Raw genomic sequence first — 14799 nt, 5'->3', positions numbered from 1 at the left:
AAACGAAGAGATCTCTAGCCTTAAGATTCAAAGCTACAGCAAACAGAGGTAAAAATCCTCCAGCAAAAAGAAACATTTACAAGTGGAAAACAACAATAGACTAACATGCCTTGCTGGTATTATTACAAGTTTGAAACATGATAGAGACTGATTCAGAAAGATTGGGAGAGCCATGATTGATGTCATCCTTCAGTCCCGAGAGGAAAACGAACAAACAAAAAGCACAAACTAAAGCTTCCTCCCACAAGATTTGAAAGTTTCTGTCCCTTGTCGCTCTAGTCAGGTTCCAGCCAGGTTTACTGAGCTTCTTAGCCTTTACAGGTAAACAGGACATTAACCCTTAACTATCTGTTTATGAACATGCTTGTAGAACTAATCATAAATTATCTGAATGGGAATACGGGAAGTCCAAGGTGTGCTTGTGGGTAACGAGTCCAAGGAGGTATAAGTTTTATGTGTTATAGGTAGACTGTTTTGTTCGTGTTTTTTTAGCTGGGACACTGAGTACTTTCCAGACTGAGAAGAGCTGTGTGACTCTACAACAGCATAAGTTGGTCCAATAAAAGATATTCCTTCATCCACTCTGTCGCTCTGCCTATTCTGGACCAGCACGCTCACACACACTGCACATCAAGGTATGTCTGAGTTATTTAATAAACATAAGGTATTTTTACACACACACAGCCGTGGCAAAATAGTATAACCACAGTGTTGACTTCCATTCCACCTCACCCTTTGTTTTTTAACCATTTACAACAATTATCTAATTCGTGACATTTTCAGTACATTTAAGTCTGCTAATTGTCTTGAATCTACTGATGTTTTCCAATTAATACCAATGAACTAACAATGTCATGGCTGTCCCATTAGTTGCAATACGGGCTGAGGCTAGAGTTTGTGTTTTGATTGTCTTCCAATGACAATGCGATGTCATGTTTGAACGCTTCACTCTAAATCACAGCAAATATATCGTGGCTTGCATTATGCTTATTTATGACATAGGGTTGTGCATTCTTTTTGTCTACCATATTTGACATAAATATTAGTGCTAGCTCTAGATAGACAATTCTCTCTGAATGTGTCTGTTAAAAGTTTTCATGACACTCTTGTAGCCTTTTATATCAAATCTTGGCCACGACTCTAACATTCCTGTCAAGCTTGGAGACTGCTTCTTTCGAGTTTGGACAGCAGTTGTTCTCAGCTGTTTTCCCATCAGGCGTTGTTGTCTCTGGTTGATCTGCAGGGTCAGAAGAGCAGGAATGGTCTTCTTCTGTAAGGGTTTTCTTAGCTGTCTGTACATGCTCTTCAATAAGCTTATGTCCTTGTTGTGTAAGTGACTACTAGTCATGAGCAAATCATACTTTCGAGATGAAACTTTGCTATATTGTACTTGTCTGTGTACAATACTAGTCTGGAATTCCAAGGGGCAAAATGCACTTGACTTTTTGTTAAACTGACATACTTTCTTTCAAATTATTCCAAATAATGTATTTTTTCTTGGAAAAACAGTCCATGAGCCAGGAATGATGGCTCGAGTCACATAAATCTGCACCAACTATCTCTTCAGTATATGTATGTCCCACAGAATCTCAAACCCAGCGCTATGGTTTCCAAGGTATACCCTTCCCGGTGCCGCTCACAGCTTACTCAGCAGGAAGAAAATACTCAGTAAATGAAGTCCGAAAGGCCACTCCTGTCTGGGGAACTCACCCTAATGGCGGGGAGATTTTATTTAAACCATGAAACCAGGAATTATCTGAGCAAACTGAAGAACCGAACGTGTCTGCTCCTGACTCGTGATGTCAATGTTTCATGTTCCTTTAAACCACTCCCTGTCTGTTCTGTGCTACTCACTTCGCTTCCCTTTTGCATACGCTCAGTTTGATTTGCTGACTCCAACTGCTAACCCTTGCCTTGGCTGATGTATCCGCGTAGGCTTTAACTACCCTCCCAGTTATTAATAGGGGTTTTTCAGTACTCTCTTAAGTGGATTTGTCTGATCTCATTTCATACCCCAGGTTTTCAAAATCTCTGACTTTCCCCTTTTCAATAGCCTATTATGGCTGGCACGTTGGAGGCTGAAGACGCTTCTTTATATGTGGTCCTTTCATCATATACACCGCTGAACCTGCAACGTTTTTCTGTACGGGTTTTTGGAGTAATTTGCATGCATTTCAGAACGTCTCAGGAGACCAGTCTGAGTTGCCATCTAGTTCTCAGTCCGGGAGGGGTGTGTTCTGAGGCTGGTCTAAGCACTACGTGTTTAAACCGATTTAAGCAGCGTTAAAATGATTTAACGCTGTACCGTCCACACTACGAGCTTCTTATATTCGATATAGGGTCTTTAAATCGTTCTGTATCCTCCCACGAAGGAGTACGCTAAGATCGGTATTAACATATCGGATTAGGGTTAGTGTGGCCGCCAAATCGACGGTATTGGCCGCTGGCAGGTATCCCAGTGCACGTGACCGCTCTGGCAGCAATCTGACTCGGATACAGTGCCAAGGTAACGGAAAAGCACTCCGCGAATTTAGCTTTTACTTTCCTTGTTGCCAGCGTGGAGCTCTGATTCAGCACGGGTGCGATGCAGGCCGAAATCAAAACAGTGCCAGCATGGGACCATACAGGAATACTGATCTGATACTGTATGGGGAAACAATCTGTTCTATCAAAGCTTACGTAAGAAGACAGAAATGCACAGCATTGAAAAAATCTCCAGGCTACACAGTGCTGTGTGACGAAGTAACGGGAAGCAGCGACTCAAATGGACACTCATGGAGGGAGGGGTAGTGAGGACTCCAGCTATCCACAGTCCACAGCATCTCCGAAAAGTATTTGCATTCTTGGCTGAGCTTCCCAGTGCCTGTAGGTTCAAACACATTGTCCGGCGTGGTTCAGGGAATAGCTCCTCAATTTACTCCCCCCACCACAGTGAAAGAAAAGGGAAAGAAATCATTTCTTGACTTCTTTCATTGTCACCCTATGTCTACTGAATGCTGCTGGTAGACGCAATGCTGCAGCAGTGAAGCGCAGGTATTCGCTCCTCTCCCTCCAGGTGGCAGATGGTGCAGTAAGACTGGTAACAGTCCTTATCAGCCTGTGAGTGCTCCATGCTTGAGTATGCTCAATCCTCGGCTGGCCTGAGGTGAGGCGGCCGGGGGGGGCGCCTGGGTAAAAATAGGAATGATTCGGTCACTCCAGTGATGGGACAGAACGGCTTGTAACTGTCTTCATCATAGCAACTGGGGGCTGAACTTCAATCAGCCCCCTCCCTTCATGTGTAAAGAAAAGATTCTGTACTGCCTGGACTCCATAGCAGGGGATGCTGGACTCCTTCCCCCGCACCGGCATTAATGCCTGCTGGACCGTCGTAGCCCTGGAGGCTGCCTCCCCTCATTTTATCTCACTAACAAGTCAACTGTTTCTTATTCATGCATTCTTTCATAACTTCATGACACAAATGGGGCGGGGGGGAGAGCACGGCATGTAGCACCAGGAAGTTGGGGGAGGAGGGAAGCAACGGGTGGGGTGTGTTTGCACGGGGCACCTCCCGTGAATGGCATGTAGCTCATCATTTCTGCAGATCTGCACGGAGCAGCTGTGCTATCTGATACACCTGGTTCTCTAGTACACTTGCCCCATACTTCTAGGCAGGACTGACTCCTATTTTAGACACATAAGAGAAGAATTGACTAGGGGTCATTCCCAGTTTTGCTTTTGCGCCCCCGGCCAATTACACCGGGGCACTATGCACAGCAGCAGACAGTACAAGAAGCACAGATTAACATCATCTCATGCATTTATCCAAGCAGATGGTACAGAACACTGGTAACCATCTCTGCTATCATGGCAAAAGCAAATGAATGCTCCGGTGTAGCGCTGGAGTAAATCGCCTCTGTCTGCGGCAACAGTACAATATGGTGACTGTAAAAAAAGAAAAAAGAAAAAGAAAAAAAGCTGAATGGGCTCATGGTTGCCATGCTATGGTGTCTGCAGGGCAATCCACGGGAAAAAGGGCGAAAATGATTGTCTGCGTTGCTTTCCCGGAGGAACGAATGATGACCGACAATTACCCAGAACCACCCGCCAAAATGATTTTTGCCCCAATCAGCCACTGGCTTCAGCCAGAATTCTAAGGGCAGGGAGATGCAATTATGGGATAGCTATGATAGCTACCCACGAACGCTCTGGAATCGACGTAGCCGACATGGCACACACTACCAATTAAGTGCTTAGTGTGGCTGAGTGACTCGACTTTTACATCTGTTTTATAAAACTGGTTATGTAAAATCAGAAATAATCCGTATGTAGATGTACCCTGAGATTGTCGTGCTGTCAACTCCTGTCAGAAAGATATTGTCATCACAAGTAAGAGCCCAAGAATCTATGATTCTTAGTTGGCTGTAATATGAGTCAACTACTGTGACTCTGTGCCACGGGGAACAGCAGCACTCATGTTCATCTTTTTCATATCAGATATGTTTAGAAATCTCATGATGCATTGCACACAGTTGTTACAGTAATGTTATAGTAATTATACCTTATAATTTCATGTACATAGTATGGGGCTGAAAATGTGTCTACCCATGCTCTCTTTTCCACTCCATCCACAGACACTACTACACTAAGCTATGGAACGCTGATCAAAGGAGAGAGCCTGGCTGAAGCGCAACCAGCCAGCCTGTGGGTGAGACGTATCTACATTTATAAGGGCATTGAAAGTGTAAGCTCACTTTGGGATGTTTTTTGCTTTATTTCATTTGACCAGATCCGTATTGTTATATTTTCACTTATAATAAGGTAAAAACTAGCTTTTATAATTAATAATTTATTTTTTATTCTTTCTGACGGTGTATTTGGTCTGAAGCGAGCAGCACCTCCCCTTGGGGTAGAAACCTGGTACGTAATTTCTTTGTTAAATCGCAAACTCATTTAGGGTGCAATGTCCAGCGGCATAACTTGGACCCTGTAAGATGGCGGTTCCTTGGGTTGTGTCTGGGACTGAAGATATTGGCTAGTGTGCTCCTGTTGCACAAGCCTAGGAACAGCTTACATGCCAGAGGCTAGGAGTTCTCACAGCAGAGTAGGGTAAGGATAGCTCGTAGAGTCATGAATTGGAGTGACCTAGCATATCACCGGTCCAGATAACACCAGAGGGGAACAATGCAACTAGCTATCTGCTTTCATGCACTAAATTGCTGCAAAATATCGACATCGTGTTTATATTACAACATACGCATCATCTCTTAGGATATGACGTTTTTCCTATCTTTGGCCCTTTTAGCCTGGGAGTTCTCTCTCCTTTCCTCAGGGTTTTAAAATAATTTTTATCATCAAAAACAGGCGTGCTTGTGGCACCATAGAGACAAGCAAATTTGTTTGAGCATAAACTTACGTGGGCTACAGCCCCACTTCATCGGATGCATGTAGTGGAAAATACAGTAGGAATATATGGACATGAAACAATGGCTGTTACCATACACACTCTAATGAGAGTGATCAGTTAAGCTGAGCTATTACCAGCAGAAGAGATAAAGAACTGTTTCTAGTGGTAGAGGAAATGGCCCATTTTCAGCAATTCCAAAGAGATATAAGAACTGGGAGTATAAGCATAGATCATAGAATCATAGAATATCAGGGTTGGAAGGGACCTCAGGAGGTCATCTAGTGCAACCCCCTGCTCAAAGCAGGACCAGCACTAACTAAATCATCCCAGCCAGGGCTTTGTCAAGCCTGACCTTAAAAACTTCTAAGGAAGGAGATTCCACCACCTCCCTAGGGAACCCATTCCAGTACTTCATGATTATATTGGACAAAAAGGACATGGGCTTTTATATCAGTACTACAGAGGGACAAACTTTACAGAAACAAGACGGGCTAGCTTCAAAGTGGCTGAATGGCTTGACTTGGTTTCTGTTAAATTTAACATAAATTAATTTCCTGAGTTTCTAATATTTGGGTTTTTTTTATAACTACAAAATTGTAGCAATAGTTTTTAACCCTTAAGATACTGAGATGCACTTTCAACCTTAACTCCAGATTAATGAAGATAGCTGCATGGAAATTCTAACTTGCCCTTGCTTTCCTGACTACTCAGAAACAATGGCATAAGGCAGTGGGTCTTCCAGGCAGAGACTCAGATAGGAGGAGTAAGGATAATTTTATGGTTAAATCACTGGCATGGGACTCAGAAAATCTGGCTTTAGTTTCTGGCTCTGCCCCAGACTCCTTGTGTGACCTTGGGCAAGTCATTTAACCTCTCCATGGCTCGGTTTCCCCATTCAGATGATGATAGTGGTTGAGCAGAGGCCTGTTCTCTAAATTGTTCAAAGTAACACAAGTCCAGCTCACCTGATATGTAAAATTGTTTAGAAAGGCAGAGAAAACTGGTACAAATTGGATCGTTTTGAGTTACAAGTTCAGGGGACGGGCGAGTCACTACATGAGAGGAGTGGGCTGGGTGGACTGGAAAGAGTGAACATCACCTTCAAGGAGGCCACCCCGACCATCTCGTGATCCTCCAGGACCAACCAAGCCTCCTAATCAGACTGAGCCAGAGAGCCATCACGATCTCTACCAGCTTCAGCTAATTCCTGAACAATGCCAGGGGCATGAGAGTCAAGCTCCTGCTGTCACCTTTCCCCTCCAGGGTTATTTTCCTGACCCTTCTTCTTTCTTCTGCTTTTTATTCCATGTTTTCTGCCTGCTGGCTGAGCTGGCCAAATCTACTCCACCTTTCGCAACACTACTGCGAGCCTGTGACCATTAACACAAGATAAAAGCAATGCAACCCCGCCCCCAAACCTAAATCAGACTCTGATAGCATCAGTAGCTCCAGACACTTCCCTTTACTCTTTTCCCCGAGAAGAACAGATACAACACCCCTCACACACACGACTTCCAAGCAGAAGCCTCTCTCTGTATAAAAGGCTCCATATAGCTAAAGGAAAAGGGAACAAGAGATATTGGTTATTCCCAGTATTGCCAACCCCAAATGCTCAAAAATCATAATTGAGGCTCACCAAAAATCATGAGACTGGCTTTAAAATCATGAGATGATGTAAATATAACAGATTTGGAGTCTTTAGGGTGCGCTGGGGTCACATTTTGAAGCTTTCTCCACAGCCACCAGGGCTAGAAACTTGCTTTTTCTTTAAGGATGTAGGCTGAGATCATCACATATCCACCTCACTCCAGGAGCTGGGACTTTAAGGAAAACAATAATTATCATGAGAGTTGGCAATGCTGAGTTTCATAGAGTCCAAGGCCAAAAGGGGACAGTATGAACCCCTCTCTATAACACACCCCAGAGAACTCCCTGGAAAAAAATCCTAAGGATTATTTTTTAGAAAAAACATTGAACCTTGATTTAAAAATGGGCAGTGATGGAGAATCCACTACAGCCCTTGGTCCATTGTCCCAATGGTTAATTCCCTTCACTGTTAAGTATTTACATCTTATCTCCCGTACAATGAAAGCCTTTACATGTAACACTTTATATCTCAAATGCTTTAACTGTCTCCTCCCTCCCCTCCCATTTTTTCTGTCTTAAGTAAAAGGTTGAATAGATGTGAATGACGGTTGTTACAATCGCAGCCAGCGGTGGTAGCTTGATGTGGACATTCCAACGGTGCCTTATGGAGGCATCTTAAAAAACTGGTTGTAAGTAACTTGCCAAGAGTCACTCAGGAAATCTGTGGTGGAGAAGACAATCAAACGATGGTCTCCCAAGTTCCAGACCAGCATTCCAGCCACTGGCTCACACCAAAGACTTTATTTGCTTAGCTACAGAGGAAGGATTGAGGAGGTAGCATCTACAAATAATGCATAATCCAAAGGGATAGCCCTATGACTAGACATGAAGATCAGTTATCTCTATACTCTCTTGCCCTCCAGAGGACTTTGGCTAGTAATCACATTGCTTATGACCCTTCTTATATACAGGAAAGGGAGGCTAGTTGCAATCTTTCCATTCTAACTGCTATAGTAAATAACTGCTTGTCTGCTAATAGATTTCTATGCAACAAGCAGGGCTAGAAACATGCTAAATGGTAGGGTCCTAGCTATAAACTCTTACCAGACATCAAGCAAACAGGATCTCCCATCCAAGCCCTAAGTACCCCCAACTCCACGTAGCTTCTGAATGCAGGCACGTTCAGGGTGTCATGGCCACAGATAGAAAATGGGTGAAAAATAAGAAATCTTAATGTAGTTACAAGAATCCCTGAGAGGCCATCAGAAGGGGCTTTATTCGCCATTGCCCTGCACAGAGTGTAATCCTTCCTCTCTGTGCAGAATGGGTGTCAAACAGTATCAAATAACCATGGTAGCATTTTACACTCATTTTGCACTTTAGCAAATGACTTCATAAGATGCAAAGTCCGGAGCACAGGATCTGGTCCAAGAGGTGACTATAGTTGGACTACTATGGTAATAGTGACCATAATATAATTAAATTTAACATCCCTGTGGTGCGGAAATAACCAGAGCAGCCCAGCATTGTAGCATTTAAACCCCCATGACTTTTTAACTTTTCATCCGGATTTGGGACAGAAAGATTTATTGCCACCTGAAACTTTTTCACAGGATGGAGCTTCTCTGTCTTGGCCAGCTCCACTGGTGACCCCCCTCCCTCTCTCTGCACCCAGAAGACAGGAAGCAGGGTCCCCACCCTCTTTGCTGTTGGAACCTGGTATGGAAAAGGTTAAGAACCACCGGATTAGACAATAAAGTAGGGATTTTCCACTGTGGTGTCTGGCTTATGTAGTGTATTAACCATCTCCTCATGCAGAAGCTTTTGGAACAGGAATGCTGTAGTCCTTCTTAGGTATAAATAAGTAAGGAATGTTGTTACTGTTTAATGTGTTCAATTCGCTCTTTTAATAATGTATTTATGAGGTAATATTATGTGAATCACTGGCTTTAATGAAATCCAACATGGGGTATTTGAACTGTGACCGTTGGACTCCATCTTTGTAAGCTGACTTGTTTACAGTTAAGTTGCTGGAGTCTCCTGGCTCAAACCGGACAGAACCAGCTTTTCCCGCCAGAGCCAGCCCCCAACACTCCATTCCCTCAGAACTTTTCCCGCCATAAAGACGATACAGCCCGGGATTGTCCATTCCAGTGGCAGTGCCTGTACGGTTGGGTCTTCCCACCGCTTCAGAGCTAGTGAGAAGAACCTCACCCCTGGAGAAAGGAGAGGCCTACCATCGCCACCCACCCCTGCCCCCACAGCAAATCCACCTTCCCTGTGAAGGGTCCTGCTGCTTTCCTGGTGCTCAGCATCCCAGAGGGTCTCCCCCCCACCATGACAGAGCCCATCCGTCGTTGGGACTCCCCAGTGGTCCTCCTCGAAGGCTTCCAGTCAGCTGGAGAGTTGAAGGTCCTGGGGCTCGCATCCATACATTGTGTCCACTGCACCTACAAATAACAGGGAAAGGTTTCTGTGTTGGGGCATCATTTGTTGCTTTCTCAAACACCAAGGGAGGTTTTGTGGGTCTGAACTTCAAGCTCCTAAACCAGTCACTGATTCACTGTTTATGCTTGTGTTTCGCCCCCATTTTACCCAGTTTCTGTACCTTCACCCTTAATACTCTTACCTTTGTTTGTACCATATTACCTCGTCTTCTCTTATTTTCACTGCACCACACAGGGAGGGAGGGGCACATCTATTGTCAGCTAATCTAACTGGTGGCAGACGGGGAAGAGAGTCAAGTCTGCCCTTCTGAGAAAAGGAGCTTCCCTTTTCTATTTTTGCCCTCCCCCCACCATTTCTAGAGGTTTCCCTTCTGAAGCGTTACGTTACTCCTCTTGAGGTAACATCCTGCATTTCCTCCTCCCCTCAGACTGCAGTGAGGAAGCGAAACCAAACACAATTACATTTCCTGGAGCACTGGATTCCATTAAGACTCTGTGCCTAGTTGCCGCTGACTGCTCTGGAACTAAGAAAAAAACCATGTGAGCAAACTCCCCTGCACATCCCACACCCAGCCATCAAGCTCTTGTCTCCTCCCCACTAACACTCAGTCTTTCCATGCGCTGCCTTCACAGGTAAACACCAAGATCATTTATAACCAGCCCCTCAAAAAGCAGTTGGCTGATCTGCCCAGGCTATGAGGGCAGGCTGAAGATAAAGGCTTTTCTTCTCACCCTGCTGGTGGCGTTCTGTGAGATGCTGCTAATGATTCCTCTGTGACTGAGAGAGAGCCAGGGAAGCATTTTTGCAGCACTGTTTCTACCTTTAAGTGGGAGCTGGCCCTTCTGCAAACATCCTTTTGCAGCCAGCCGCTTGGGAGTGCGAAGCAAGGGCCAGGGCTGGTGCAACCACTAGGCGAACTAGGCAGTTGCCTAGGGTGGCAAGTGGTTGGGGATACCCAGGGCCATCCTCAGGCATAGGCAGCTGGGTAGGGCACCTGAAAATATGGGGCACCACTGGGTCTTAGTGTCCACCCCACTAGCTCTTCCTTTCCCTGTTCTGACCCTTCCTGCAGGCTCTGAGTCTTCCTGGAAAGGGGATCTAGTAATTAAAGGAGAAAAAGTCTCCAGCCTGCCAGACCTATTAGCACAACACTGAAACTGTTAAAAAGCCATTCAAGAGGTAATGAAAACATTTAACAGGCATTTGCCAACTCACAGGTATCTACTGTCAGTTTCTGAATGTACTGACAAAAACAATTGTGCATGACTGTAATACTCTGTACCGTTCACTTTTTCTTAACATCATCTTAATACATTTTTCAAATCTGTTTACACAGAACATGTCAGTCTATAGGACCTTAGTTTAAAATTTGCTTTAAAAATATTTCATTAGTGAGCTGGTGTAGATTATAAAATCACATCTCTAAAAAATCCTTGCACAGATTTTTAGAAGCACAATTACCTTTAGCCTTGAATGCCTGGATCTTCAGACATATGTTTTTTTAAATAAATTCTTCAAAAGACCACCGTTATCTAAAATACACATTTTAATTACTATAATAAAAAAAACTTACTTCCAAAGTCTTCCTGTCCTTTCTGTCCATCCATTTCTCCATTCATCCCCTCCCCTACCCCGCACCCCCATTGAAGGAAGCAAAAGCCCTTTGCTTCCAGATTGCTGGACAAAGAGTTTCCCTTTCTTTACTTCTGACTATCTGATGAACTAGTTTTAAGCATAGTCAGTACCTTAGTAAAATATAAAATCCTTTGGAAACATTTTTTAAAGTTGGTGACATTTCGTAAACATGTCTATTGTTATGGAGATAGCACACAGTAAATTAGTGTTCCCTTTTTCTAAAAGCAATGAACATGGTTATGAACACACTAAACCTCTTTCACTGATTAATTTAAAATGATATCTGTTTCAGTGAGTTAAATATGTAGTAATCTGGAATGCTGGCTTAAGGTTTGAGTACATTTAAAATATAAATTCAGCTTAGAAATACTGATTAAGAAAAGGGAAAACAGAGAAGAGCTGCATCATGTATTCCATAATATTTAATTTTGTATTCAGCAGGACAGCTGACCCACCCTTACTACAAAGTTTTTGCAAATAAATGTCTGACCAACTTCAGGGCATATCAAAAAACCTGTGACTGACATTTTTTATTCCCAAGTTTAGTGCTTTTAATTAGGTACCTTCTGCATGTCCATTCTGCATGAGGGAGAGGGTACAGGGGTCTCTGCGGGGAACTGTGACTCTCTGCCACTGTGAGGCGGGCCGGCCATCTTGTTATTCTCTCTGCCTTGTTCCTCCACCCCCACCCCCACCAGGCTGCAAGCTCAGGATGCTGTCGGGCATAGGGGTACCAGTTTAATATTACTGCATAAGGCCCCATAAATCCTAAGGACGGCGCTGGGGGCAGAAAAAGCAGTGCCCTGGCTCGGCAGGGAGGAGCCGCCTTCCAGCGGCACAGGACAGCCAGAGTGTCAGCTTGCGAGTCGGTAAGCCCCAGCCATGGAGGAGCCGGTGCGGTGCAGGGAAGCAGAAGCCCTGCAAAGGTGGTGGTGCTGCTAGCAGGGAGCAGCCATGCCACCCCGCTCCTGCCCAGGCTGCAGCCTGGCGCCACCCTGGGGGGCTCCTGCTGCAGCAGATGCATATGGGCAGAGGTCCCCGTGTGCCCCCAAGCTCCCCCCTCATCATGCTCAGGCTCTGCAGCTCCCAGGCATGTGAGCCTGGAGCGAATGACTCTGAGCCTGCTTTGGGAGCGGCAGTGGCAGCAGCGGTGGCTCACACTCCCAGGAGCTACAGAGCCCGAGCGCAGTGAGGGGGAACTCGGGGGGGCGCATGGGGACCTCTGCCCACATGCATCTGCTGCAGGAGCCCCCAGAAGGCAGCTCCTCCCTTCCGAGCTGCTGCAGCGGCCCAAGCCCAGCAAACCCAGTGAGTGGACTTGGAGTGGGGGCTGCTGGGATGGGATGAGGAGGGCTCACAGCGGGGCTGTGCACCCTCCAGGGGAGTTCAGGGGATGGGAAGGGGGGAACCTGGTCTGGGGAGCAGCCCCTGGGCATGCCTGGCCCCTGGGGTCTGTAAAGGTTTGTTGGGATTTGCCCCTCAATGAACCGATGTTATGGGGGTGGGTAGTGGGAGGGGGGACAAGGTGGAAGTCTTGCCTAGGGTGCAAAATATCCTTGCACCGGCCCTGGCAACAGCTGGTGCGTTGGCTGTCTTTTGAGCACTAGCTTGTGTGGCTGTATTAAAAATACCTCAGTGCAGGCACAGCACAGCAAGTTATCTCTGTTTCATGATGCTTAGGGGGATGCAGTGCTCTGTATGCAGGAGACAGCACAGCTCTGTGGATAAAGGTAATAATTGGAGATATACCAATCTCCTGGAACTAGAAGGGACTTTGAAAAGTCAAGGTGTCCAGCCCCCTGCCTTCACTAGCATAACCAATTTTTGCCCTAGATCCCTAAGTGGCCCCCTCAAGGGCTGAACTCACAACCCTGGGTTTAGCAGGCCAATGCTCAAACCACTGAGCTATCTCTCCCCTCAGCAGCAGCTGTTTTGCAAGGTATAGAGGGGGGCTAAAGGTGGCTGACTAGCCCTAGAGACCTGCCTAGTCATCTCTTAAAGAAATCTTTTACACGATTATCCTCGGAGCCAGGATCTTTCACGCAGGGCGATCAGTGCTTCTCAGCATTGCTTTCTTGCAACCATAACTTTTGCAAGTTCTTCTACTGTAATCAGCTAAAACCATAAGGGTCTGATCATGATCCCTGATACAGTGGAGTAAATCAGGAGTAACTGCACTGGATTCCATTAAGCGGCGCAGTGGAACATCAGCCCTGCGTTCTTACAATGCTGTAGTGGAATCCCAGTAATATTGAAGTGGGGTCACAGCAGTAGGTTCCAGTTGGAAGAGCCACGGGCTGATTCTTAATGGAGGATAATTTTACTCCTCCAGCTCTTCCTGAGCTCATCTGGTTTTAAAAGATAAGGAGGTCTGGGGCAGTTTGATACTTGGATGAGAGACTCCCAGAGATAAAAGGTATTTGTGGAATAGGCTTTTATTTATTTATTTACTAAACCTAGGAAGAACAGGCTCGGTTATTAACCAATGAATGTTCACTTGTTCAAAGATTTCCCCATTTATAATCTCCCAGATGTGGTTGGGTTTTGATCATCTATACAAATGTATTAACCCCCCCCTTACTGTTTACTCACATTAACGTACATAAATAAATCACTCCAAGACCTGCACCAGGTGCCAGAATAAACTGCAGCCTGAGCCCAAGGAAACTGAGCAGCTCCAGCCACCTGGGTTTCTGGCTCAGAAATCAAGGACACTTCCAATTCCATGGGGTCCATAGTGAGAAATGACTAGTTTGTTTCTTGCTGCTCTTAGCTGCCCCCTCTAGATACTCACTCTGGATCCCATGCCTCAGTGTCTAAGCACATCATGATATCAACCAAGTGGACACAGAGGTTATGTTATTTTCCTAGTCCCAGTCCATATGTGATCAAATCCAGCCCAGCGCATGAGAGAAATCTGCTGGACCCTGTGCCTGGACTGTAGACACCCTTCACCAGACCAGGGGTGGCTCTAGGCACCAGCAAAGCAAGCATGTGCTTGGGGCAGCCCATTTGCAGGGGCGGCAGGTATCCAGCATGGGAGCTGAGAACCAGCAGGGGTCCCTGGGAGCTGTAGTTCCTTGGTTAGCTCCCTGCCTATAGAGCCAGCCCTGGAGCAGGGAAAGAACTATATTTCCCAGCATTCCCTTGGTCACTACCAACAGGAAAGGAGGGAGTGAGGTAGCTGAGACCTCATGCTGCAGCTTGCTGTGAATGGAGAGCTGCACTGTGCAGGGTAGGGATACCATATTTTAACACTCAAAAAATAGGACACTCCACGGAGAGGGAGGGTAGCCCCACCATGCCATTATCCACTCCCTCTGCCCCCCACAGAAACCCCAACTCATCCAACCCCCCCGCTCCCTGATCACCCCTTCCTGTGACCCCTGCCCATAACTGCCCCCCAGGACCCTGCCCCCTATCTAAGCGCCACTGGTCCTTGTCCCCTGATTGCCCCCTCCCAGGACCCCTGCCCCTAACTTCCCCCTGGGACCCCACCCCCTATCTAAGCCTCCCTTCTCCTTGTCCCCAACTGCCCCCTCCTGAGGCCCCTTCCAACCCTGATATTCTATGATACTCTAAACTAACCACCAAATTTATGTTGCGTGTTTTTCCCCTCAGGTGAGGGCTCTAGGATGGATCAGGGAATGAGGGGTTCAGGATGGAGGAGAGGGCTCAGGGCTGGGGCAGAGGGTTGGAGTGTTGGGGGTGAGGGCTCTGGCTGGGGTGCAGGCTCTGGGGTG

The 14799-nt window shown here is 46.1% G+C and overlaps 1 protein-coding gene and 2 long non-coding RNA genes across 4 annotated transcripts in view; 1 reads left to right on the top strand and 2 right to left on the bottom strand.

Annotated features, from left to right (window-relative positions):
- Window positions 1–14799, bottom strand: part of LOC116815145 (uncharacterized) — a 51389-nt gene that overhangs the window by 7955 nt on the left and 28635 nt on the right. The gene's annotated exons all lie outside the window — the stretch shown is intronic.
- Window positions 1–14799, top strand: part of LOC116815144 (lymphocyte antigen 6E-like) — a 67128-nt gene that overhangs the window by 27334 nt on the left and 24995 nt on the right. The window lies entirely within an intron of this gene.
- Window positions 6836–9943, bottom strand: LOC116815146 (uncharacterized). Its single transcript, XR_004371415.2, has 2 exons — window positions 9247–9943; window positions 6836–7206 (listed from the first exon to the last, which is right to left on the bottom strand). It is a non-coding gene; the product is annotated as an uncharacterized LOC116815146 (long non-coding RNA).

The sequence above is a fragment of the Chelonoidis abingdonii genome, chromosome 2 (genome assembly GCF_003597395.2).
Source record: "Chelonoidis abingdonii isolate Lonesome George chromosome 2, CheloAbing_2.0, whole genome shotgun sequence".
Lineage (NCBI taxonomy): Eukaryota > Metazoa > Chordata > Testudines > Testudinidae > Chelonoidis > Chelonoidis abingdonii.
The sequence above is the reverse complement of the archived record's forward strand: the minus strand, read 5'-3'. Positions and strand labels throughout refer to the sequence as shown.